We start from the raw sequence: 25060 nt of genomic DNA on the forward strand, positions 1-25060 counted from the left end.
CACGCATCACTGCCCAAGTTGTTTACTCAGTTTTCAAGCTTTATGTTGAAAACGCGCACACACTGAACGCGCATTGAATGTTAAACCAAGTGAACTCTGACCAATCAGTGGTAGTGATGTTTGGATGGCATCTTGTTTAATTAATGAAAGTCCCAACTGTTTGAAAATTGATCATGAAGCAAGCCTCTTTAAGCCTCTTCCAACTGTAGGAAAATGCAGGTGTGGACAGTCAGGCGTGAACACCGTATGCTAGTACCGCCTTCTTGAACGTGTATCACATGCCCAGTGTATACATAGAATACTTTTCCAAACTTTCGCGGACAATAGAAGGGTTTCACTCTTCTGTTGGTCCACTCTCATGACATTTTGTCCAAAGGTGCTGATGTAATTTGAATTACTATAACTATTCCACCATTTAAGTCAGTGGTATTCAACCTTTTTTGAGCCACGGCACACTTTATCCTTGACAAAAAGCCGTGGCACACCAGCAAAATTAAAAAAGGAGAAACTCATAGTCTGTAGTGATGTCCAGTCCCTCTGCAATCTAACGTGCATTTTTGTGGCAGAAAAAGCTGGAAGTTGCATCTGATTTTTTCCAAAAGATGTAATAAAAGTTAAGTTAGTTTTCAGTAATAATTTTAAACTAAATTATTTAAAATTTTGCCCTGCTAGGTGTTTTTTTCCCTTCAGTTTATTAACAAGCAATTTGATGTAACCTCACAAAAAAACAAATATATTCTTTCTAAATAGTGATTTATTTTTTAAATATTTTTTTTAATGTTGGTGCAAAGGCAACTGTAATTTTTGATCACAATGTATTTGATAAATTTTACACAAAAAGACTAACATTATATTGATGTTTTCTGTAGCTACACAGAAAATGAACATGTTTTATTAGTTTTTCTTTTGTCTTATTCAAAGACGAAGTCTTTGAAAACTTTAACAAAAATGTTTTATTTCTTTTTAGATGATTTAATTGTTTCAATTTAGTTGAATTGTGTCTGTTGGCCACTTCACTTTCATCCTGTTTCTTAAATGTTGTTATTAGTTCTATTTAAGTTTAACATCTAAAATAATCCAGACGTTATTAGAAAAGTGTTTCAGTTACAAAGATGACTTGGACCAAACTCTGGGATGTTTGGCTGTTAATAAACCCAAACCTTGAAGAGAACTAAACTGTTGACCTCTGATTTCATCAAGAAGATTTAAAAACCGTTTGATGTGTTTGTTGTGGTTTCAAGACGTGTAACAGGGAAAACTCATTGTAGCGCAGAGATGCTTTAACCCGATGCATCATGGGAGATGTAGTCCTATGGCAGACAGACTAGCGTCTCTGAGCTTCATGGTTTTGTTCACTTGTTCCACGGTCTGACACCGGATTCTGTGGAAAGCTACACCGCTAAAGACGAGCTTTAGCTGGTATTTTTGTTGGAACTGAGAAACTTTATGAGCAGAATCAGAACAAGGAAGTGAAGACTTTAACCACTTCTGATTGGTCAGACTGATGATGTGTAATTTAGACTCCAATTGGCGATTGGTGGAGACAGTTAGAGGGGCGGGACTTTTCCAAAAACAGAGCTGAAGCTGCGGCTAAATTGCAGTACCATCATTCTTATCAAAAGTGTCTTTAATTGAATCAAATAAACACAAAGAAAAAAGTATTTTAGGATCATTCATATTCCTAACTCCTCAGTGTTTTATCAGGGCCTGTTTGGATGAACACAGATCTGATATCCTGGAGATGGAAAATGTTTTTAGATCAGTGAAAATGGGTAATGTCCCACGGCACACCAGTGTGCCGCGGGACACTGGTGTGCCGTGGCACCCTGGTCGAAAAACATAGATTTAAGTAATGAATACAATTAAAGCAGATTCCAATGTTGAAGCTGATTCTTTACAGTAGTACCCTACTGCTGTAAAGTGTTGCATATCAGCCTTTTTTCTCAGCGTATGTTTCTATTGGAATGACTTTAATTGTTTAAAAACGGTTGAAAAGTAACAGTAGGAAAAGTAGAATAGCACTTCTGGTACTATTGGGTTAAATGTCTTCCCAATCAAACAAAAGAGTCCGTTTAACCCCCCAGAGTCTCAACTCTATTCTCTAAACTCCTGCATGACCCCCCCTCACAGTTTTCTGTCACAAACTGAAGAAGCACGAAGGGAATTCATGATGTTTTGCCTAAATTTTGTTTCCAAGCAAAATACAATGGAAAAGAATAAAAAACAAAGATTTTCAGTTTTCAACATTCTAAAATGATGTTTAAATGAGTGATTTTCTCAGTGTAATGATGTATTCTCTGCTGAAAAGGGCGATAACAGAAGCATGCTGATGAAAAAACACAACTGCTTTAAGTGGAGTTATAGAGATTAGCTCATTAGGCTAAATCAGCTAATTACATGGAGATTTTGTTGCCGTTCCTCCAGCTAATTAATTTGAATGACTACCACCACTGAGTTCTGGAAATGAGTCTTCCCAGAGCAGATGAGGTAAAATAAAAAATACAACATCAGGCAGTTTTAGTTGCACCTGAGAGGTTGAAGCAAAAGATTGTGCTTCCATTATAGCACCGTAGGCAAGAAAACCTCCTAATTTTCACCTGCTGAGAAAAGTATAACAGAGAAAGTTTTTGTCAGTTCAGTTTTGTTTGGTTTAATTAGTCCATATTGCTCCAATTCACAACAAAAGTCTTTTAGAAGTGAAATTCTAGGAAAAAAATATCAGCAAATCAGTTGAGACTGATAACATTTAAATCGTTTCAGCTAAAGCCCAAGTCACATGCTGCAGGTTTTCAGGGTTCTTAAAATGTCTATCCTGTGAAGGGTCATAAAAAGGAGTGGTTGCATCTTAAGAAGTGTCTTGTGAGCTCGTACAGCCACCTCTAGGGATGTTTGGAACATACCATTGTTATGTGTGGGAAGTGTATCGTCGAGTATTTTGAAGCCTAATGGAAGTTACACGCATTTATGACGTATGGGTCGTACTTTACGCCACTGTAGTCGTTAGTAAAGTAGGAGTACTGTCTCTGTACTGACCTTAACCAAAAGCGCCACGCACGGGGTGAGCACGTCATACGCAAGTGGTCGTAGGCGGTCCATAGGATGTCACCACAAACCACGCTCTGATTGACTAATCTCCTACATTCAAACAGTCAGGCTGCATGTCAGGAGCGTGCATATATCATGTGAACAGCAATATCCGGCTCCTTTCGCAGACGCAGGGTTTGAGAGAGGGGTAGAGAACCGAAAAATCCGTACCCCACGCCTGTGTCTCACCTTTCTTCCCTCTTACTTAACCTCGTGTGTTGGATTGGTGTTCTCTATGACCCGTTGCTCACAGCATGACCGTACAGCAAATGTGACTGAATATTGTCTCTATACGGGTTCACCAAGCGGTCTATGACCTTGACTTTGGCCACCTTGTCCCGCATCCTCCCGTAAGTGAAGCTGTGACTAATACTACGTTCACTCTAGCCTTGGAAATGTAAATTCTAGTTTTCAAAGAGTGTTTTAGGTTCCTGCATTCATAATTCTCGTGCTCATGCGTCGCAATTCTTGTTTTTGAGTCAATTTTCAGGCTCTGCGTACGAAACGCGCTGCCATTGAACGTGCGTTGAAAGTTAAACCAGTTGAACTTTAACCAACAGGGACTCAGATTTGGTAATGAGGATGGGGTAGCAACATTCACCAGATTTGCACCGCTTTGACATTTTTTTACCAAGCCGCTTCCAATTGTGAGTTCATGCGCTCATATCGGATGGCGACCGTCCAGTGTGAACACCATTTGCAAAAAGCGTGTTCAAGAGCCCACATTCAGCACCTTCTTGAACGTGCCTGACATGTTGGTGTGAACGTAGCTTAAGTCAAACTGAGACCAAATCACAATTGTTTAACTACAAAAGAATTCCTGTAAAGAAAGAAGACTGCACTCGACCCATATAAAGAGCCATAACTTCCTTACGACAGTAAAACCTTGAGCAGAACAAAGAGAAGATTTTTCCACTTTGAAAGAAAAGCTTAACCGGAAAAAAAAAGACAACCGTTTCTGAAGAGTCGCTTTTTGTCCCCAGAGAACGTTTTACAGACCACGATGAGTCCAAACAACTGAAAATACATTTTGGCATATTGTGCCAAACAACATCAACTCAATTAGTGGTTGCACCTGTGCTTGAGCCTGTTCTGCTCATATAAATCAAAAACAAATGAGTCATGATGGGAGCGTGGCCAATCTGCAAGGCCAGGAAAAACAATGATGGAATGTGTTTGCATTTAACTTCAACCTGCAGTTTCAGAGAGCAAACTAGGAAATTAATTTATTGGAGATTTAAAGCCCAGACAAACAGAAACAACAATGAGGCAAAGAGTGCAACAACATCCGAGTTATTCTGTGTCCATTACGGCCCCTTCCTGACCCGGTGCCTCCGTCAGCCAGGTGTAGCCACACGACTCCCACTCACTCGGCATGGAAAGGTTCTAACCTTGCAGGCACTTTAGCTGTAAATTGACAGTAAAATCACCGGTGGCTTTTAGACCCAAGCTTGGCCCAGTTTGTTCTCTGGTCACTCATTTAAACTCAGAAAAGCTCAATAAGGACATTGTGAACTTCAACAAACAAAACAACAAAATATTAGAGGAAGAAAGTTTGAAGAAAACCGCAAACCTTTATGGTACAGAAAAAACATTTTCAACATGATGCCTGACAGCAATGTCAAGAAAAATAATCCAATATTTATTACATTTACAAATCATTAACTACTAAGATTTAGTAATTGGAAGTTTCTGCATTTTTATAAATACATTTTAATTATCTGAGTCAAAGGTTCTCCAGGGATGGGAGCTACCTGAGAGGTGCTGTGGCTTGTCTGAGGACGTCTGGAGTGACAGGGAAGAACACTGGAGTTGTGCAGGACATGAGCAGTAAGACAGTGGTGAGATGTTCTGTAGGTGTGACAGAGGATTCCCAGGTGGAGGTGGGACTGCACCCTGGACTGTACATAGAGAACGAGTTAGACATCACCCACAGAAAATGACTTAATTCCGTCATTCCAGTCGCCATTTTTCCCGCTGTCTGTCCGTCACCATGTTGGAATCTGACGTTGTCAGTAAGCAGTGATCGGTCCGTGTCGGTCTTATTCCACATTTCTTTGGCAACCATTTCTCTCCAATCAGTAGGGAGAATGTTAGAAAGCCACCCCTTTCCATGAAAAGCGGGCTCAGGAGAATCTGTCAATGATTCGCTTTGACTGTTCGACGCGACGCCAACTACATCTATTGAGGCATCTGATTGGTCAGTTTAAACCTTGAATAACTTAAACTACGGAAAAAAATCAGGATTTGCAAGAACCTGTGAAAAAGAGAAAAAGAGCCCAAGATATTTAAACTCCTCCACCTGGGGCAGGAGCACTCCACCCACCGAGAGATGGCAAACTACCTTTCTCTGGTCAAGACAGAGTATCTGTGTAAATGAGTGGGACTCAAGTGGATTTATGAGGTTACAGGCCGCAGAGATGAGGAAGGTGGTCAACAGTCCAGAACAACAGAGTGTGCTGAGGAGGCGTGGGAAAGCAGGTTGGAATGGGCGGAGAGAAAAGGCCTAAAGGCCTAAAAACTTCTTAGTTTGTTTTGTTTTCTGATCTTGAAATCACAAAATAAAAATATTGTACTGAGCTTCAAAATATGGTTTGGATGTGGTTCATTTGTATCAAGTCTTTAAAAAAAATACCTGCAACCCTGTAACAAAATGGAGGTTGGCAGTGTAGACAGGAAGCAAAGGAAAAGAGTAAAAGATTATGCATAAAACTAAAGGAATATGAAGCAAAGCCCTGGTAGACGTACAGACAGAGGGGGTTGCAGGAACATTCATTCCAACTCTCACAGACTGGTTCACAGGTGTGGGTGGGTGGAAGAGGGAGAGTCAGAGAATGGAAGGAAAAAAAAAGCTCAAATGTCTGGGTTTTCACACCGTTAATTTAGCCGTGCAGAGCCACATCGCACCATTCTCTCACTCATCCTCGCTCCTGTTGGAAACATGCTAATTAGAGAAGCAGACTGACGTGAGCAGGTTTAAAGGGTAATTAGCATAAAAATCCTACATGCTGTATTTTTACTTTCTCTAATCAACACCCTCACACGTACAGGTTTTTCAGATGTGAGAAAAAGTGGCTTGACGCAATTAAGAAGGAAAATTAGCATCCAGAATTAAGAGGAGAAGACAAGAATTATCGTCTGTTGCATTTTGTTGCTGCTTTGCACATTTTCTCACAAAACAAAAGGGGAAAAAAATGTTTTATCTTCTTCAAATTGCAGACATGGAGCAGTGTTTTTCAGATACAGCTGCCATCCTGTTGTGTAACCGTTTATCTCAGCGTCCTAAAACCTTCAACTGCCCTAAAATGGTATTTCTCTGAATAACCCACTACAAGTATTTTTAATGCAAAGCACTTGTTTCCAGGCAGACTGTACATAAAATAACCTAAAAAACCACAAAGTGATACTCGCAGAGCAAACTTTGATTCATCAGCTGCGTGACCCTTTAACTGCCGCGTTCTTTGAACTACCGGAACTCTTCAACCGTTTACACAATGAATGTCATTTCTAGGACTCTGAAGCAGAGAAAAGCTGCCTCGCGCTGATATGCAACACTTTACAGTAATGTGGTGTTTATTAAGAAGTTAAAGTCCCACCATCTGTCACACACACGCGAAATCTGTTCTCCGCATTTGACCCCTCCCCTGGGGGAGCGGTGAGCTGCAGACACAGCTGCACTCGGGAACCATTTGGTGGTTTAACCCCCCAGTCCAACCGTTAAACGCTGAATGTCAAGCAGGGAGGCGTTGGGTCCCATTTATAGGGTCTTTGGTATGACTCGGCCTGGATTTGAACACTCGACCTTCCAGTCACAGGGCGGACACTCTAGCACAAGGCCACTTTATGTAAACAGTGTAAATTAGCTGACTCTGAGGTGGAGAAAACACACCGTTAAGCAGGTTACATTGGTAAAGTGTTGCACAATACTGCAAAGCCACCTTTCTCCGTGTAGAATCAGCGGATTTACAAACATCACGCAAACAGTTGATTGATGGTATGCCGAAGAGCGTGTTATTTCTGTGTCGACGGCGCCAGCTCCGTGGTTAAAGGGTTGACTGTATGCACGGTCTTTTCAGCTACTCAGTGTTTAGCACGATTAGCATTTCAACATAACATAAACTTCTTTAAATCTCGTGTTTTCACCGTTGCTACGTACCGTTAGAAAACTTTCAGTGGCCTTAAAAAGTGATGTTCATATTTAACACTATTTGGGCAACGAGGGTTCTAATGAAATGATCTACATGAAGGACCACTAAACATTCCTCTACATCGTACAGAGCAGGCATTGGGAAAACACAGAAATGAATTACTTTAACACGATGAAACATTTAACTTAATGTTAATTAGTACATTTTTTAATCACTTTCAAACAATATAGCATTCCTTAATTTCAATATTAAGTATTTTCGCCCGTATCAATAATGAGCGTCTTTTCAGTTGAAATGGTTAATTCGTCATTTATTGCATAATTCTTTCACTATATTGTTAGCTCTTATCCTGTCATGTGTTTTATTAGCTTGGCATCGGTAAACCAGCTGTTGTAGCATCACTTACTGCGTCTTTGTCCTTCACTTTATCCATCAAAGTGCTCAGATGTTCCTTTACTATGTTTATTGCTAAATTTAATGTCAATGCTTTTTTATTTCTTCAGCTTATTAGTGGTGATAGGATATTTTGTAATGCAGATAATTAAATGGGATGGTTTTATGCCAGTCTACAAGGTTTATGTCACAGTTTACATTATTTTAGTCTTGATGGGTTTTCCACAATTTATCAGCTTTTATTCTCAGTGTTTACTAATAATAGCTTTGTCCAAAGCGTTTAGAATTGTCTTTATTGGCTAATCTATTGAAACATGGATGTAAAAGTAATTACACAATAAGTGTTTTGTATAAAACAGAGCTTTGTCTTTTAAAAATACATTAAAATTCAAGTTTTTATTTCATGCCCATGTGTTCATTTTAAAGTCGTGAAAAGCTGAGGCTAAGTTTTGGATCTGTTTTTCGTTTTTTGGTTTATCATAATTTACAGTCTTGTGACCTCAGAGCGACTCGTTGGAGCAACATATTGCGTTCCACCTGGGAGGCCCAAGGGGGGATGCGAGACCTCCTTGGCTGGGAACGGAGGCCTGTAAGGCCGTAAGGGATCCATATGCTCCGCTGACTCAAGGCAATGACATGAGTGACTGTTATTGGTGGGGACATCAATTAAACACTGCAATTTTAGCTTTGAGCAGAATTTAATCCAATATTTGTTGTAACATATACGACTGGAATGTCAAAAAAGTGTTTAACTTTTTTCCCAGCTTGCTTTAACCAAATTTCTTCTCTCTTCTTGAAGCTTCTTCATCCAAACTACATTAAGTCACAAAATGACTCCTGCTACTGTGAAAGGAGAAACCTTCTTAATGTTGTGGGACCCACTAAGTCTGACTTAGCTCATGGATCACCCCCCAAACACAGATTTATGTTGGTCTGCAGAAACACCTTTTTTGGGGCTCATTTTTAGCACAAGTTGAAAAAATTCTAAATTGGGTTTACAGTAATTTGATGTAGAGGAAAGCAGAGAAGTTGGAGGGAGCTAGGGCTCGAAACCCAACAAATCAAAGTTCAGATCCGAGAGAACAAAATCAGGGAGATGCTCCAACGCTTATGTATCAAAACAGAATTCAGTTATATGCTGAAAAAAGTGAGTTTTAAATGAAAATGGAAAAATCGACACATTTCCTAACAAGTACTTTTGTCATTAAGCTGTTTAGTATAATAGGCTTCTGACATCTCATTCACTATTGCACCATCGTAAAGAAATACTGAGCTTCTTTTTATATATTTTGTCTGTTGTTCTGCTGCATTTAGAAATCAATAGAAGATTTAAACAATATTCAAAATCATCCAGTTTTCTTGTTTCTATTACATTGGATTTTCACTTGTCGAATCCATTTTTATTTGTCTTTAGTAATAACTCTTAGCTGACTTTGGTTAGAATAGCAATTTGTTTTAACTTTACATTCTACAAGTTTGCATTTTTTTTTGCAAAATGATGTTTGTCTTTAGCATCTACATCTGGATGTCTAAAATTCACAGATCGTTCTTTAATTGTCCATGTCCTCCTCAGGGTTACGGGGTTGCTGGAGCCTATCCCAGCTCCTGTTGGGAGAAGGCGGGGTTGGCCCTGAACAGGACTCCCGTCTGTCGTAGGGTCACACACGCTCAACTTAACCCAGAAAACATGTTTTTAGACGGTGGGAGGAGACCGGTGCGCCCGGAGAAAACCAACACATGCATGAGGAGAACATGCAAACTCCACACGGAAAAGACCTAACTGGGATTTGAACCTTCTAACGGTGAGGGGGGACAGTGAACCACTACACTACTCTGCAGCCTGTACTGCTACTCTGTAAATAGGAAATTGGCCAAATACAATGAAAAGTCATAGATTTAACATTATTCGGCTTAGTTGATTTTAGTATGTTGTGTATTTTTTAGTTTTTTTTTGGTTCAGTATGATTTAGTATTTTCAGATAATGTTCCAGTTTCATGGTGTCCATCAGCATTTATCAGCTCATAGGTCTGTTTTGTCACAAGGTCATTAGTATCAAAAGATGCCTCCTTTCTCCCCTCACAGCTCACGACCCTCCATGTTCCTCCTGTAGTCAGAGGCTAAGAAAAGAGTCTGATAACAAATTGCAAATTCCTATTGATTGGAAATGAGCGCCGTGGGCCTTAGCACAGCCTCACAAAGGGTTACGGTAAGTTGGGGGGGGCAGTGTTCCCACAGTTTGCATTTACCTCTGATAAAGCATTTCTGTTTAAATTCAGGCTTAGATCAACCTGAGCAGAAAGTCATAAAACAACAAGACATTAAGTTAGAATATTTTAAGGACAAGAAAGAATAAAACTTATGAATACATAATAAGAAGCCCTGCCACACTAAACACATATGCAGATAACAATTCAGCAGGTTAAGTATATTCTGCATTAATGCGAGCACTGAACCTCAAACCCACATGGGGCTGTAAGTCGGTCTCTGACAGCTGCAGACAACCGCCTGTGGACTTATTATTACATTTAGCCGTTTGGAAGAAGGCGGCACTAGCTTCACATAGCGCCCCCGTCTGTGGGCACACAGCTGCAGTGGGTTTCCAACGGGGAGCCGCGGCGTCTCCGAGGTTCTAGGAATACTTCCTCTGGGGTCCCAGAAGAAGAAAAAGTTTCTAAATTTCAGTTTAGGAAAAATGACTCGGGTTGGAGAACAAATTAGGAGGTCTAATTACAGTCTTTATCCGTCTTTGTTTTGTTCACTTTAGTCATTTCTGAAATTCAATACTGAGGGAAAATGTTCCCATATGGCTTCCTGGGATGGAATCTAATTAGAAGGAGGGGTTGGGTAGACTAATGGGGGCTTATATGGGGAATCTGAGGGAAAAAAAAAAAAAGTTTGAGATGCACCATGGCACTGTGCAGTGAAGTCAGAAAACAGAGAAATAAGAAAAAGAAGGAACTGGGGAGCTTTTCTCAGAGCACAGATGGCAGTCTGCTCTCAGGGAGATGGCAGGGGGTGATGGGAAGGAATGGGGCCAGGAGGGGGGAGAGGGTGGTGGCATTTGGAAAAGAGGTGCAGGGGGCGAGGGGCACGGTAACGCCACGAGCAGCCCCCTCACTTCCCCGCTGGGCTCTGGCAGGGCCTCTGGTGGACATGTTGGGTTCCCATGGTAACCGTGACGTCACAGTGGGGAGGGGTTGGGGCGGGACCGACACCTCCAGTGGTGATACAGGAGGCGATAATTGTCTTGGCAACATTTGCAAATGACTCTGTCATCGTGGACGCCTCTGGTGGAGACGGCGGGGAGCGCGGCGCGGCCGCATTTTGAGTCGAAGCCCAAAAAAGGAGTCGGAGCTGAAGCTGCATCTGTTCTTTAGGCCTGATGGGGGGGGCACACTCTGCTGGGGTTAAAAGAATGACTCCGTGGTCGGAGTTACCTTCAGAGAAAGATGCGTTTTAATGAATGTATGAATCAACTTAAAACCTGTTAGTAGCTGTGTGCAGACTATTGGTTGGTGTGTGTAGGTGACACCTAAGTCATGCGTTCTACTTATGATATGACTCTGTTATGATTCTCTATTATCGACTGCTTCTCCCCCACTCCTTCTGTCTCCCCCCTTATCTTTAACATGCCACAGTCTTCTTCTCTTTTCTTTTTTCCGTCCGGTCCAACAAGGAAGGAATATAAATATAATTACTATAAAAAATTAGCTTCAATCACTAAACACTAATATATACTTTGTCTGTGTGAAGATCCATAAACCCCTTTTATAACGGTAAAGTATGTCCAACAATAGAGGCCTTCAGCTCTCATCTGCTTGCTCAGCTGTTGGACTCAACAAGTTAAAAAAAAAGCAAAGAAAGAAACTGATGACTTTTAAAAGGCTGCCATCATTTTCAGAAGTCTTTAACCGACACAAATGTCTAACAATGACCACGTTTCTCTGTCTTGAGTCTGTGTCAATCAGCCCTTGTTTGTAGGACTTTCAAGGGTTTAAATGTAATCAATACCCAATCCCATCGTTGGCGCAGATACACAACACACCTATGGGTCCACCGACAAAACATCTGGTAGATGGTTTGAATCCTTAGCTTAATGAGGAATGAAGGTTTACAAAGCATTACTAAAAAAAGCTAAATAAAAAAAGGCCAAAGTGTCCCTGTTTCTAAAACAAACACAACACTAGAACCAACAGTTAAAGCTGTAGTCACATGCACCTGTACGGGCGCTGCAGGCTTTTGGGTTGCCCGGGTCAGTGGAGGTTCATACAGAGAAGCAGCTGCGTGTTGTATAACTATAACTACCACCTGTTGCCCCCAGCATGCCCGTAGAAAACAAATTTGCATGAACATTCTCACTCCATGGCAGTGCGGGCAGTTGTGACTAAGGCTTACAACTCTAACAGTAGACTTCTGTGTTTGACACGTGTTTACTGTCACTGTCAGAATGATCTCTGACACTCCCATCAAACTGTATTCTTAAATCCTCAATTGGCATCAGCAACCCTTAGTGCTCCCACACCTTAACCTGGTCTAGATATGGGAGAACCACTAGAGACCTGTTTCCACTGAGTGGTACAGTCCAGTTTAAAGTAGTCCAGGGAATTCAGGTGACCGTCCCCACTTACGGTTGGACTGTCACGGCGCATGCGGGAAGAAGCTATCATCAACAAAAACGGTGATCTTCCAGCACCTCAAATTTTCCGGCTTGACTTATGATTCTTTGTAGATACAAAGCATTTCATATTGTTTGAGAGAAGATTGCAGGCGGCCAAGAGGACAAAAAGCAGTTTTCTTTGGGCGTTTTTTGTGTCACAATGACCTTCAACAGGTTTCAACAGTAGCTCCGCCCTAACTAGTCTGTTTGATTTAGCCATGAACCTACAACCAACGGGGGCCCAAAAATGGTACAGTGCGGTACGGCTTAATGCATCAATTTTATAATGGAAACGCTCAAAATACCGGACCAGACCGCACTGGACCAGACTTCAGTCTATCACAAATGCGCTCTTGCCATTACCAGCCTTTTAAAAACAGATTTATGTAGAAATTCTGCTGCTATGCGTTTATTGAAGTCTAAACTCAAAATCCCACACAACACGACGACTACCCCAACCTGCTGAGATTCTATATTTCCTGATGTATAGACATTGTTTGTAGTTCTTGAGATCCAGATGAATCCCACCTCAAAGGTAGGTCAAGCTGACGTGTATCTGCTCAGCATCATGCATGTGTACTTTTTGAGACATTTGTCTTTAGATCATCCTATAAAGGATCATTTGAACAAAGACAAACATGTTTAGGATTTTGCCCTGGATGAATACATCCTGGCGCTCCATCAAAACACATAAAACACTCGACACTGCGGTTCCATCCAAATGTTGCCTAATCCTTCGCCCTCCCAGAGAATATGAGCAGATGGGGTTATTCCTTTGTTAATAATGGATGCTCCTGGATATTGGATGAAGCTGTAAAAGCCGTTTTTATTCTCTTTTCTCTCTGACTCTAATTTGATGTGACTAAACTTGTGGAAAGCCTGTCATCCACCTGCCTTTGTCAGAAAATGACATCCTCTCTGGTTATATTGAGCAAGAGGGGGGTGGATGTCCTGACTGCCCCCCCCCCCCAGGGCCCGGGGAAGGGTGGAGCCCGGCAAAAGTCTGTGAACCGCCTAGGGGCAGCAACAGGACATCCAATCCCGCACATGAAAGTCACAGACGGAGCTGGAGTCCACCTTACAGTCATTAATATGGACAGGACCAGACGTTCCTGATCGGCTTAAAAAGGACATTAAGGTTTAAAAAAATGTCTGTTCTGTCGTGATTTTTCAATATAGCAAAAACTCTTTGTGACACCTAACTTACAACAATGAAATCATGCTAGAAGAAGGCGTTTCTTCATCCAGTGAATGTATCAAACTATTTGTTGAGTTGTGACAGGACTGCATGATCCACCGCGTCAAAGGCTGCCATGAGGGCTAATGCTAATTTTTCAACGAACCGTCAAACGACCATGAAACTGTGAAACGCTTTTTAAATCTGACTGAATTGTAAACAAATACCAGAAATGAGACTTTTTTTACCTCTAAAAATATATATATATTTTTTCTGATGTGGTCATTTCAACCCAATCTTCACACTTTCCTTTGCATATCTAAAAAATGTGGTCATTAAAAGGACAGGAGAGTCCAAGAGATGCATAAATAATCAAACGTACCTTCAGAGTTTTGGAAGTTTGCCCTCTGTCGGTGTGAAAGCCGACCCTCAACCCCCTGACCCCTGTGTCCACTGCCATGTTTCTGTTGTTCGGCCACACGTTTCTGCAAACAGTAAGAAATCTCAGGTCAGTAACACAAATTTTATTGAGCTTTTTTAGTTTTCGTCTGACCAAAATCAACAGTAAAAACTATGAAAGGTGGTAATCAATCAGTGAATCCCCTAAAGTTGTGGCGTAAGCACAGAGATAGCAGATTTTTGGAGCTCACACATGGCGGCAGACTGTCGAATATCTGCTCCAGAAAGACCTACTTCAATGACACTGACATGAGGAGCGTTTGAAGCTCAGAGCCCCAGCAGCAAAGGTGGATGTGACGCATGTGTGGGTACATGTGCAACCATGTAAGGTGTCTACTTTTAATATTTCCTTATAAGATAGACAAGCCACGCTTGAAGATCAGCCCTCAGTCCATATTTAAAGTATAACCAATTAACTGATGGTGACTCTTCAGATTTCATTAGTCAAAATAGTCTTCCCGTCGTCTGCCTGATTTCATGTAACGGAACATCAAACAACGAGTCCTGGTTTGGAGCCAAGACACCAAAAGGAAGAAAATGTTATGACTTTCTAGTTGCAGAGAGCTCTGATTAATGAAAAGACAAGGTTACAGCGCCACGAACTCTTTGAAGATGGAAGAACTTTCTGTTACTGAACGTGGTTGGTCCCTAGTTAAAACCAGATGTTCTTCTGGACACGAGAATTCAGTGCTGATGAGGAAATCCTGGTAAGTTTCTTTTCCTCCGCTTAGTAATCTGCCTAGCAGGGGGGGTCGTGTGGTCTGATCTGAGGTCGAACACACATACAAACACTAAGGTCATCCTCAATAAAACAAAAAAGGTCGATGGTCCTGCCAGAAAACGTGGAAACAGAGTAAAGTTAAAGCTACCTTTGGCTTGGAATAGACTACAAGATCAGTCTAAATGTTCACTACTGACAGTAAACTCACTCAGATCTTCCTAAAAATGTTTTCTAGAAGTTCTTAATTTACTTGTGAAATGTTTCATCCGTGTTTTTCCAATTCTGCATTTGCAGCACAGCAGTCTTATGGCATCTCCACACATCCAATATGACGTCTAATTTTGCATTGGCAACAAGCTAGCGTAGTATTTCTAGCCTATATAGCTCTTTGCTAATAAACATATAACTACTGCTTATTAATGTGTCGTAGCTAGGTTATTAAGTAATTGTATTATAGAGCCTCATCAATAAGGTTAAATTAGACTTTTATTAGCAGGTTTAACTGTCGGTTCATAAAAACTGACTAAAATAAATACACTAAATTAATAACCTTTAAATCCTTTAAATGTGTGCTTTGTTTCTAAGAAAACGGCGATGTGAAATTTTATTTAAAAAAAAAAACAGTCCGCAGAAAAAGAGCCATCTAGTGGCGGATGCTTCAATTACATTCTAGAGAAATAGCACCTCCTAGTGGCTAGTAGCAGATTACAGCTCCACTGGAACTCTACTTTCACATAATAATAATTCAAAAGAAAATACAATTTTCATTGATTTTATATGTCTTAGTCTATTTTAAATAATTCATGCTGGACAAAGCTTCTCATGTTTTGAATGAACATTTGATGGAAAACACATGGAAGCGTTTTACAAATGGCGAACCACAATGACTGAACTCTTGCTAATTACAGCTTCATCCGTGTGTTGGAGCAACAAAAAGGTGGGAAAGTGATAAGAGTTTAATAATGATGGATCTATCAGCGAGTTTCACCGGGAAACATCCTTCGGTGGTAATGAGCTGCGTGTGGCTCCATGTTGTTTCTTTTGTTACGCTGTAAAAAATGTAGCGGCGGCGTTGTGCAGGTAGGCGTGTTATCACCCTTTCAAGGCTCAGCCGGGTGGACAGATTTATCTGGGCTCAATTAGTTGCGGTGTCACGGCACATTGGCGTGCCAATGGCTTGATGGTCCGAGCTACAGGCAGCTCAGCTGTAAATCAGACTGTGTGTAATAGGCTTTGCAGCCGTCTCCTGGGCTGACTTTGTGTTTGCTCGTGTAGCTCTGGCGAGCCGGAGCGTCAGACGATGGCTTTCCGACCTTTTATCGGCGGCTTGCAAAAGTCGGCGTGCGGTGGAAATCGACGCAGGTCTTTAATGGCGGCAGATCGTTTTTTTAATGCCTTCAGTTGCAAAATTATGAGACTTTCAATGAGGAATTTAATGCCTCCAAAAGTGAGAAAGGTCACAGGCTGCTTTTTTTCCATCGATCAGCGGGAATCAATGCCGGTAATGTTCTTTGCTAGTTGGATGAATCACGACGGCCTTTTTCAAGCCAGCAATCTGCAAGCAGATGAAAGCGGCAAACGTTCGGCTCTTTACTCATGTTTCATCATTTAAAGCCTCAGCTTTGTTCCTTTGTGGTGATTTCAAAGCCTCATCTCCCTAAAATACCCTGTAAATACAGTCCAGAGAAGCAACAGTTCGCCTCGGTTCGGTTCTGCAGCCCTGGCAGTAAAACGGAGACAGGCGGACCAGGACCACCAGATGACAGAGCTGCACAAACACATCAATGAAACCAGAGAAAGCGAACACAGGAGCGTCCAGCCCATTGGGGAAAACAGGAAGACGCCTCCTCATTCAGAAAGGTTCATGCATCCAATCAAAGCTGAGCTCAACAGCAAGTATTGATCAGAATGATCTGAACTGTAATTGGCCTCAGATTAAAGAACACAACAGGAATTTTAATGCTCTGTAGTAATTCCTCTGACTTTTCAGAACGAAACCGAGGTGTTTATCTTACGACATGTATTTTAGATTTACAGACTAAGTCAGTAGATAAGGGTGAACAAAAGGAACTTTTTTATCTTTGATTAATCATCAACTCAGAGAAGATAAACCTAAAACAAGAATAACAAAAATAAGTAGAAAGTTCAATGAAATGCAGATCATTAAATAAAAAAAGTTTGGCACAGATGACAACTGGTTCAGATCTTTAAGGTTCTGACGCTGATTTTTCCTCCTTTCCGTCTGTAATGATGCTGCTACCTTCATGCAGCCCGTCTGCAGTGGGCCGGTGCGTGGACTATGTCAGGATAACTACATTTATAGCCTTCTTTTAACTGATAAATCTCCGTTTGTACATGGGAGACAAAAAGAAGTTGATTTTTTCTATGTAATTAAGATCATAAATCTTTATTAAGAAGTTCAGAGCACACAGAGGAATTCATGCAACAGCAGAAAGAGGAACACTTTGAATTCCTGGTTGAATCTGGCTTAAGAGCTAAAGCTGGTCATTTCCCAGATGGCCACTAGGTGGCTAGTTAGCAGGGGTTGGATTATACAGGTTCACTACTTTCCACTACCTTTCAAGCAACATATAAATCTCTATTTGACTTACTTTAATAGTCATTATATTTAATAAATCTTCTGAAATGTATGTTTACCTATTTATGATTATGAGTAATAACACTGTCTAGAAGATTATATTACTTTGTATTGGTTTATTTTTTGTTTGTTTTCTAATCAATGTAGGACTTAATATATGAAATAATAATTTGCTCACAGCTTGAAATAAACCAATAAAATAAAAATGAATAGAATCAAACAATCAATTCAGCCTCCATTCACTTCATCATAAACAGGATTAACTTCAAAACTGAATACAAATGTTGACACCTAAAGATTTTTTTTCCTTAAATTTTATTTTCAGCTGTAGTGGAGTTGTGAGTTTTTATGGACCTCATTGTTTCCTTCATGTAATTATGGAAAAATAAAAGGTAAATAGGAATTTTGATTGAAATAAAAGTGTCTGATCCTTAGGTTCTAAAATCTTTTATATCGTGTTCTAACAACTGCCTAATGATTTTTTATTGTTGTTTATTTATGTATTTATTTATTTAAGTTTTTCATTCCCGTTTCATATAAAATGTTTTATTTCTGGCTTCAACCAAACAAAGTCGATATCAAAGTGATAAAGATGCCACCATGTTGGAGCCAGATGTCGTCAGTATGCCGTCGTCGGTGTGAGTCAACGTTTCTATCGTATCGTATCGTATTGTGGCATCTGATTGGTCAGTTTACAACCTTAATTACAGAAACAATATAAAAAAAGAGGATTATCAAGAACATGTTTAAAGAAAAAAGTAGGAGATCAAAAACAGTTCCTTTAAGAATGATTGGTTAACAGCTGTCTATTTCTCAATAGAAGTCTTCGAAACTTTGGCTTCTTGGAGCCAGCAAGGAACTTCTTGTTTGGAACGCCAGGCTGGGGAAGTCACTCAGTCCAGTTCCCAGATACAGTCAATGCTTTGTACCAATACCTAAATAGCCTGCTTCTTCCCTTCAGCCAATCACGTTTTTGCTTTTAAATTTGTGAATGTTTTGCATTGTGGACAGTTCGCCTGCCCTCCTTTACCCTGTTCTTTGTCATGGTCTGGCCTCAAACCACCGTCAGAGTCTAGGACATCTACAAGCATTACAGTCAAAGCAATAGAGAATTCACAGAGATTTATCAAACTCATTACAGAAATAATTAAATAAGTAAAATATACTTTGTACTTCATCAAAGTCTTTATGCTTTTTATGTTCATTTGAGCTTGTATTGTGATTTTTCTTGCAGTTACAAACCCTGAAGAAGTCCTGCACCGTTACCAAACTCTGCTGAAGGAATTTTGAAGGACAAAAAGCACGACCCTCAGGCCAATAATGTGTTTTTTGGAATGCTCCTTTTTACTGTTTTGTTGAGAACTTAAGACAAATTTCATTGTGATGACATTTTGTATGCTGCAGAAGTGTATCATTAAAGATTATTGTTTTCACTGCTGTCTTGTTTCTCTTTACATTTGCCTCATGTTACAAGTAATCAGGCCAGAATATGTTTTTACAATGCAGTTACTTTACCCTTACCAACAAGTTAGCATTGTCTCGTTTGGTGAGGTCAGAAGACCAAGTGTGTATGTACACTGCACAGGAAGGTAATACGTGAACATACCCAGCATTTACTACTGAAAGTTAAGTGTTAAGTAGTTAAGTGGAAATAGGGCTGACTTTCTTTTACAGCCCAGTTTCAATGTACTTAAGGGGTAAGTACCAAGTAATATTCAAGTACACATACCCAGTACTTAGTACTGAAATTACCATGTAGTTGAGTGGAAATAGGGCTGACTTTCTTTTACAGTACAGTTTCAGTGTACTTAAGGGGTAGTTTCTGTGGTAAATCTATGGTAAATACCATGAAACATGCGAGTGCAGACTTAAATTCAAGGTTCTTTATTTGTACTTACCTTGTACATACATGTGGTAAGTACCACAAAAGACACGTTTGCACAACATGTAAATACCCAGTAAGAATATTATAAATACCTAGTATGTACCACATAGGTATGAACCAAATAGTACCACATAAATACGCTGTAAGTACCATGTAAGTACCCAGTAAAGTCCCATAGAAAGTACCATGTAAGTGCCCTGAAAGTACCCAGTAGTTACACAATATGTACCACGTAAATACCACTTAAGTACTCTGTAAGTACTGTACTGTAAAAGAAAGCGTTACCAAATATTTCCCCTTATTTCTAAGATCTCCCCTAATGTTAAAATCTTGTCTGGGATGATAAAAGCCAAACCAAAGAGGAGGTCTACAGGTGTAATTAGGGTTTTTCATGTAAAAAACGCTTTTCCTGTACAGCATAAAGTTAAATCATTCAATTAAACCACAGATTTTGCCCACAGTTCATTGGTTTGCTCTTTAATATCTTTTTTAAAGCAGCAAGTTTCAGACAGCACTGACATTATACTGGAAATCTACACGCTGTATCCATGACACTTTTTCCCCCCTCAAATCTTCAACAGTTGACATGGAAACCACTGGTCTACTTTTAGCATCTTCACTTTACCATAATTATTACATTTCATGTGTCAAATGAGTCATTCAGGATGTAACGAGAGCCTGCTTGTGTCATAGGAGCCTGAAAATGAAAAGTAGGAAACTAAAACATTCATTTAAAGTTTTTTAAGAACTTCCTTTATCAAAAAGACGGGGGAAAAACACAGCGGAAAACGTATTTAAATAAAATAAGTGCTAAATGTGCAGAAAAATAGAGGTGAAGTCATTCATCAAGGTCTATACCACGGGCGAGTTAAATACCACATACAGGCCAAGCAAACACTCGGAGGAAACATCGTTTCTTTCTTGTTAAAAGAGAAAAAAATCACATTACAATTCAAATGTGTTCATTTAAAAAGGCCTTTTTAAAAACATCTCCCAGGCATTCGGCGCCACGTGGTTCCTGACGGCAGCAGGAAATGATAAATAATAAAAGGGGCCTTACTTCATTAGAGGGTGACATTATTTCCAGAACAGATATTGCGCCATGAGACAGAGTGTACAATAAAACAATAACAACCATCAGCCGCCGCCGCCGACAAGCCTGAAGTGGAGACCCGGGAGCGAGCGCTGTACACAACTGCTGCACACTCACAATAACACAACCATATTTCCCAGTCTAGGTCATAATTACCCCCCACCCCCATCCCCGGCGTAATCTAATCCGCTGAGTGCATATTCAATTCCGATCCGGGTTTCTTGGTGTGCTTTGAGGTGCTCAGAACGATTGCCTCTGAAATTGGATTATGATAACCTGTCAGCGCTCTAATTCTATGAGATATTAAAGGTGCTGTTGCAAAGGAGTGGAGTGTATTAAAAAAAAAAAAGGTGCCAGCCCCTGTTTTGTTAGGAGGGGGCGGGGCTTCACAGATGCATGTGTGAAATGCGGGTCTAGTTCGGTTTCCCCTTAATGGGGGAGAGCAGAGAAACGTCTGTCTGAACTTCCTGATCCAACATCCTTTAAATATCCATCAACACAGGAAGTGACGTAATGCTGAAACTTCCCCATTAAGTTTGATAGTTTGCGACCCATCATTTGATTCTGAGTAACTGCCAGTACCTAGACCTGATCCGATACTTTTCTGGTACATTTAAAAAATAAACCAATTTGATATTCAGCCAGGTTTTTTCCAATTTTTTTTAACCTTTTTGTTATCATTTAAAAGCATGTGAGAACACTTATGTAAAGTAGCTTCAAAAAATCAAGTAAAAATAGTCCAACTAACCAATAGAAAAAAAATAGTAACTATTAACTAGTAAAAAAAATAGGTATAATATGTACAATAAGTCGTGTGAGAAAGTTTGGTGACTGTAGATTTAAGATCTATTGAAGAGTTTTGATTAAATGTGATTCATGTGGCCGTTTAAAATGATTAAAAAAGTTGCTCTTGTAGTATAAATTTGATCATGAGTATCATATCAATAGAACTATTTGTTAGTTTTTGAGTAATTATTCATTTTTTTTGGATTACTTTTCTCAGAGCTTGCACTTTGTAGACGGTCCCTTGGAAGCCGTCTCTCCATTAAATTCTCATCAAAAGGAAAATAACTTCTTTTATTTCTTGGTGGGTCTTTGTTTGCATTAAGTCAAACCAAAAGAGAAAGTTGCTTTCAGTCTTAAACCTTTATTAACCCTTTAAAGTCCCACACTGATCACCTTTTGATCTGTTTTCAAAGCGTTTCCAGTTGACTTTTCTTTATGATTATGCAGTTTTTACCAAAAAAGAAAAGAAAACTGCGTTTCTGCAAAGCGACAGCAGCACTTCTTAGTTCTGTTGGCAAAGAGTAGACCCGCCCCCTTCCCATCATCCATCTGTGTACATGCTCTCCCACTGGCTTACAGCCCCTCAAACCCCCAACCTAACATCAGTTGAGCAACAGTTTAGATCCAGATTCCAGCTCTGACGAGGAAAACAAAACATTTGCTCTGATGTGACAGGAAGGCTGAGAGGAGGCAGCAAAAAGAGGGTCACATGGTAAAACAAGCGTGTGCCGACAAAATGAGATCCTGGTTGACCTGCTGATACCTCAGTATCCCCCCAAAGGACGTGGTAGAGGCGATAAAACAGGTTTTTACTCGAGCTGTAGCACAGCACGAACAGTTGGAGATGATTGATGGACAAACTTAATTATTGTGCTGCTTTTCCAGTTTATAAGCACACAAAAATGACTCATCTAAATATGAAGAAGAAACCTAAAGAGTTCAATGCGACTTTCTTATTGTCGCATTTACAGGATGACATTTTGCACAACATCCCATAAATCTAATGAAAAGCAATTTTGCTTGGAACTGACAAAGTTCAACATGTAATACTCTCACTTACTGTCTTTAATTTGCTCAGTATTTTCTCAGCTGATTGAATCAGAAACTCAAAATAATCTTCAAGCCCGCAGAGAAACCATCAAAGTGTTTGTTTTTTCTCACCCACACTAATGAAATTGAAGTGATGAGAGAAAATTAAAGTGGTTGAACTATGAAATCCAGTTATTTCAGACAAGTGCAAAGGACATTTCTAACTAATTAAAAAAAAAAGTGTTCGGCTTTACAGTGAGGCAACAATATAAGTAATAACAAGTCAGTTAGTGAGAACATTTTCTCTGATGCCTTAAACTCCAACAACCGCAGTACAGAACTGGAAATAAATTGGACATAAGTCACCAAAGACCAATTAGCATATTCCCCACTGTCTCTAAAGTTCTCAACACGATGCTACAGAAGAGCTGATTAAACCAACAGATCTCCAAGCTTATTTCATATTTTGTTGAAAACAAAACATTGAACCGAAACAGATGATTTTTTTTCATGGGATTTAACTTTGACGCTCACATTTAAAGGTCGTGTCACACAACTACTACGTACATTAAACGCATTTTCCACGTATGAAATGTCGGTCTTTCGTGATCCATAAGTGTTTCTTGCGTTCGTCGATGTGCGCAGATGTCCGTTAAAGGTTTCAGCCGACGGGTCCTTACGTAAATTCGGTTATGAGCAGTTCAGAATTTTTGGTCGGTTGAGAATCAAGCAGTTTATTCGTATTTTACATAGTTTATACGCATTGCGTAAATCTTACGCAATAATGCGTATTTTTTGTGAGATGCATTCACAAATTTGTGGCTTAACACGACTGTTCCACATGTCTAACAGGCTTTTTATGCATGTACCACCGATGTATAACCTTTATATCACGTAAACGGCGCACAGATCCCGTTCAAATTACGTAAACAGCTCAACAATCTTTGCTTGGTTTATCCGTACTTCATCCATGTTTTTTTTTATTTATTTATTTTTATTTAAGTGAGACAACAGAAAAACAAAACAACAACAAACAAAACACAGAAAACTACCAATACTATTCCGTGGTTTTAACATGGTCAATTCATGATATGTCTTTGAAAATTTCACGGTAAGATGAAAACTTTTCGCACTTTTTCCAGCGTTTATTCACGTATGAATAATATACGTAAAATGTACGTAGTGGCTAAAAAAATGATCGTTTACAGTACATTTAAAAAAATACACGAGTCATATAGGTTGTAACCTGAAATGATAGAATAAGCAGTTCCAGCACCACCAGGTTTTTCCCTGGTTAATGACGCCTATCTAAGCACACTCCTTTCTATGTGGCGTTTGAGCAATTTGATCCAAATCAGTTAAATAATAAAAAAAATAATGAGTGCAAGTAGTACTCTGCAAACCGTAGTGACAGAAACCAGTCGAACATTGAGGAGATGTGTCCTGCATTTTGCAGATGACGTGATCTTGTTACATGACAAGGAGTTCTCTGGACTCAAAAGAGCTCCACAGTCACCAGATCTCAACCCAGTAGATCACCTTTGGGATGTGGTGGAACAGGAGATTGACATCATGGATGTGCAGCCGACAAATCGGCGGAAACTGGCAAATGTCCGGTGAGTGTTGTTTGGTGCAGTAATATTTGACAGAAGTTCGAAAATTAACCATTCATTGACACTGCGCCTTAAAATCTGATGTGCGGAAAATGTATTAAATGTAAATAATTTGTGGGCACAATGTTTTTGCATTTTCCTCTATAAAGTCTTTTCAGACATAAATCTTAGTCTAGCTTCACAGATTATTGTAAGTTTTGAATAGCAGTAATTTGTCCTTTGCCATAGCTCTACATCCTGTTTGTTGCCTGATGGAGTGAAGAAGCAAATGTCTGCAAAGTGCCAGTTCATCATGAGGGGTAGTTCACAGGTGTCAGATTTACAAACATAAAGAGCGTGTGGAGGCAGATTTCTAAATAGACCTCACACATGAATGTGTGACATGAAGCAGCTGCTTTTCTGTGATACAGGGTGTCATTCTAACTGATGTGGCTCTAGGTTTCAGATAAGATCTCACGTTTTTCAGTGAAAACAAGCGGCAGGCTTCTTGCACTGCATGCACCTGGGGCTTCTCCTCAGAACATCACCACCAGGAAGGAGGCTTTGTTTGAAGGCAAAAAATAGCCGCTGACACATTCCAGGTTCTTTTGAAGTGAAATTGTGCGCTTCTGTGTGGCTCATGGCAAGTCTGGGGAGACACCTGCTCATTCTATCATTTCATCCTTCCACCTCATGCAGAAGTGGATTCTGGGTTTACAATCAAAGAGACCTTACAGAGCGTTGTTTTGTTGCTCGTTTCACGCAGGTAGAAGTTTTTCTAGGAGTCACGATACTCCATCATGAAAACAAAGCTTTCTTCTGATTGTGGAGATGAGAGCAGGAGCAAAGTAAACCCTTCTGTTAGAAGTCTGTCTATGAAGGGTATTTCAGCTAGAAGGGTATCCCAGACGTCTTTGAGTATAGGCCAGAGCATAACCTCTTGTGCTAACCGTGAATGAGGTCCCCACTGAAACAGCTTTGATTGGTTTTATGCGTTGATGGCCTTTGTTTTGAAGAGATCACAGGGCTGTGAATTGTAGATCACATCCACCTCTTCATGCTTTAGATCTCTGCAGCAAGGGTTTCTCCGACTTGCTTTGTTGTCTGAATAATTGGGGAAAGGATAATAGTTCACCATCGAACGATAACAATCGGTAACCGATATTATCGTGCTTTTTCTTTCTTTTTTTTAAACCTTCCTCCAAGTTTTTCTATGTTATCCATCTAAAATACCCACTCCAATAAAAATTGTGTTTTTTTCATGTTCTTGTAGATTCTTTTCTCATGATAGTGGAACTTTATAAAAAGACTTCACTGTTAAAACTGCATTTCTGAGTATTTCTTTATTCAAATTGTGATGGATCAAGAGCAGATGAAAACCTGCGTTTGTTACGCAGCATCGGACATGGGCGGGCCAAAGTCTCACTACTCTGCCA

The 25060-nt window shown here is 40.0% G+C and overlaps 1 long non-coding RNA gene across 2 annotated transcripts in view; it reads right to left on the reverse strand.

Annotated features, from left to right (window-relative positions):
• LOC111946946 overlaps positions 1-25060 on the reverse strand; it is a 112930-nt gene that overhangs the window by 17302 nt on the left and 70568 nt on the right. Inside the window, exons 3-4 of one of the 2 annotated variants that reach the window (XR_002872800.1) lie at positions 13843-13945; positions 4845-4985 (exon numbers count right to left, since the gene is read on the reverse strand). This is a non-coding gene — a long non-coding RNA (uncharacterized LOC111946946). Of the gene's footprint in view, positions 1-4844; positions 4986-13842; positions 13946-25060 lie in introns of those variants that run through there. The other variant, XR_002872799.1, reaches the window with a different exon arrangement.

This window comes from Oryzias latipes, chromosome 23, assembly GCF_002234675.1.
Source record: "Oryzias latipes chromosome 23, ASM223467v1".
NCBI classification, from domain to species: Eukaryota; Metazoa; Chordata; class Actinopteri; order Beloniformes; family Adrianichthyidae; genus Oryzias; species Oryzias latipes.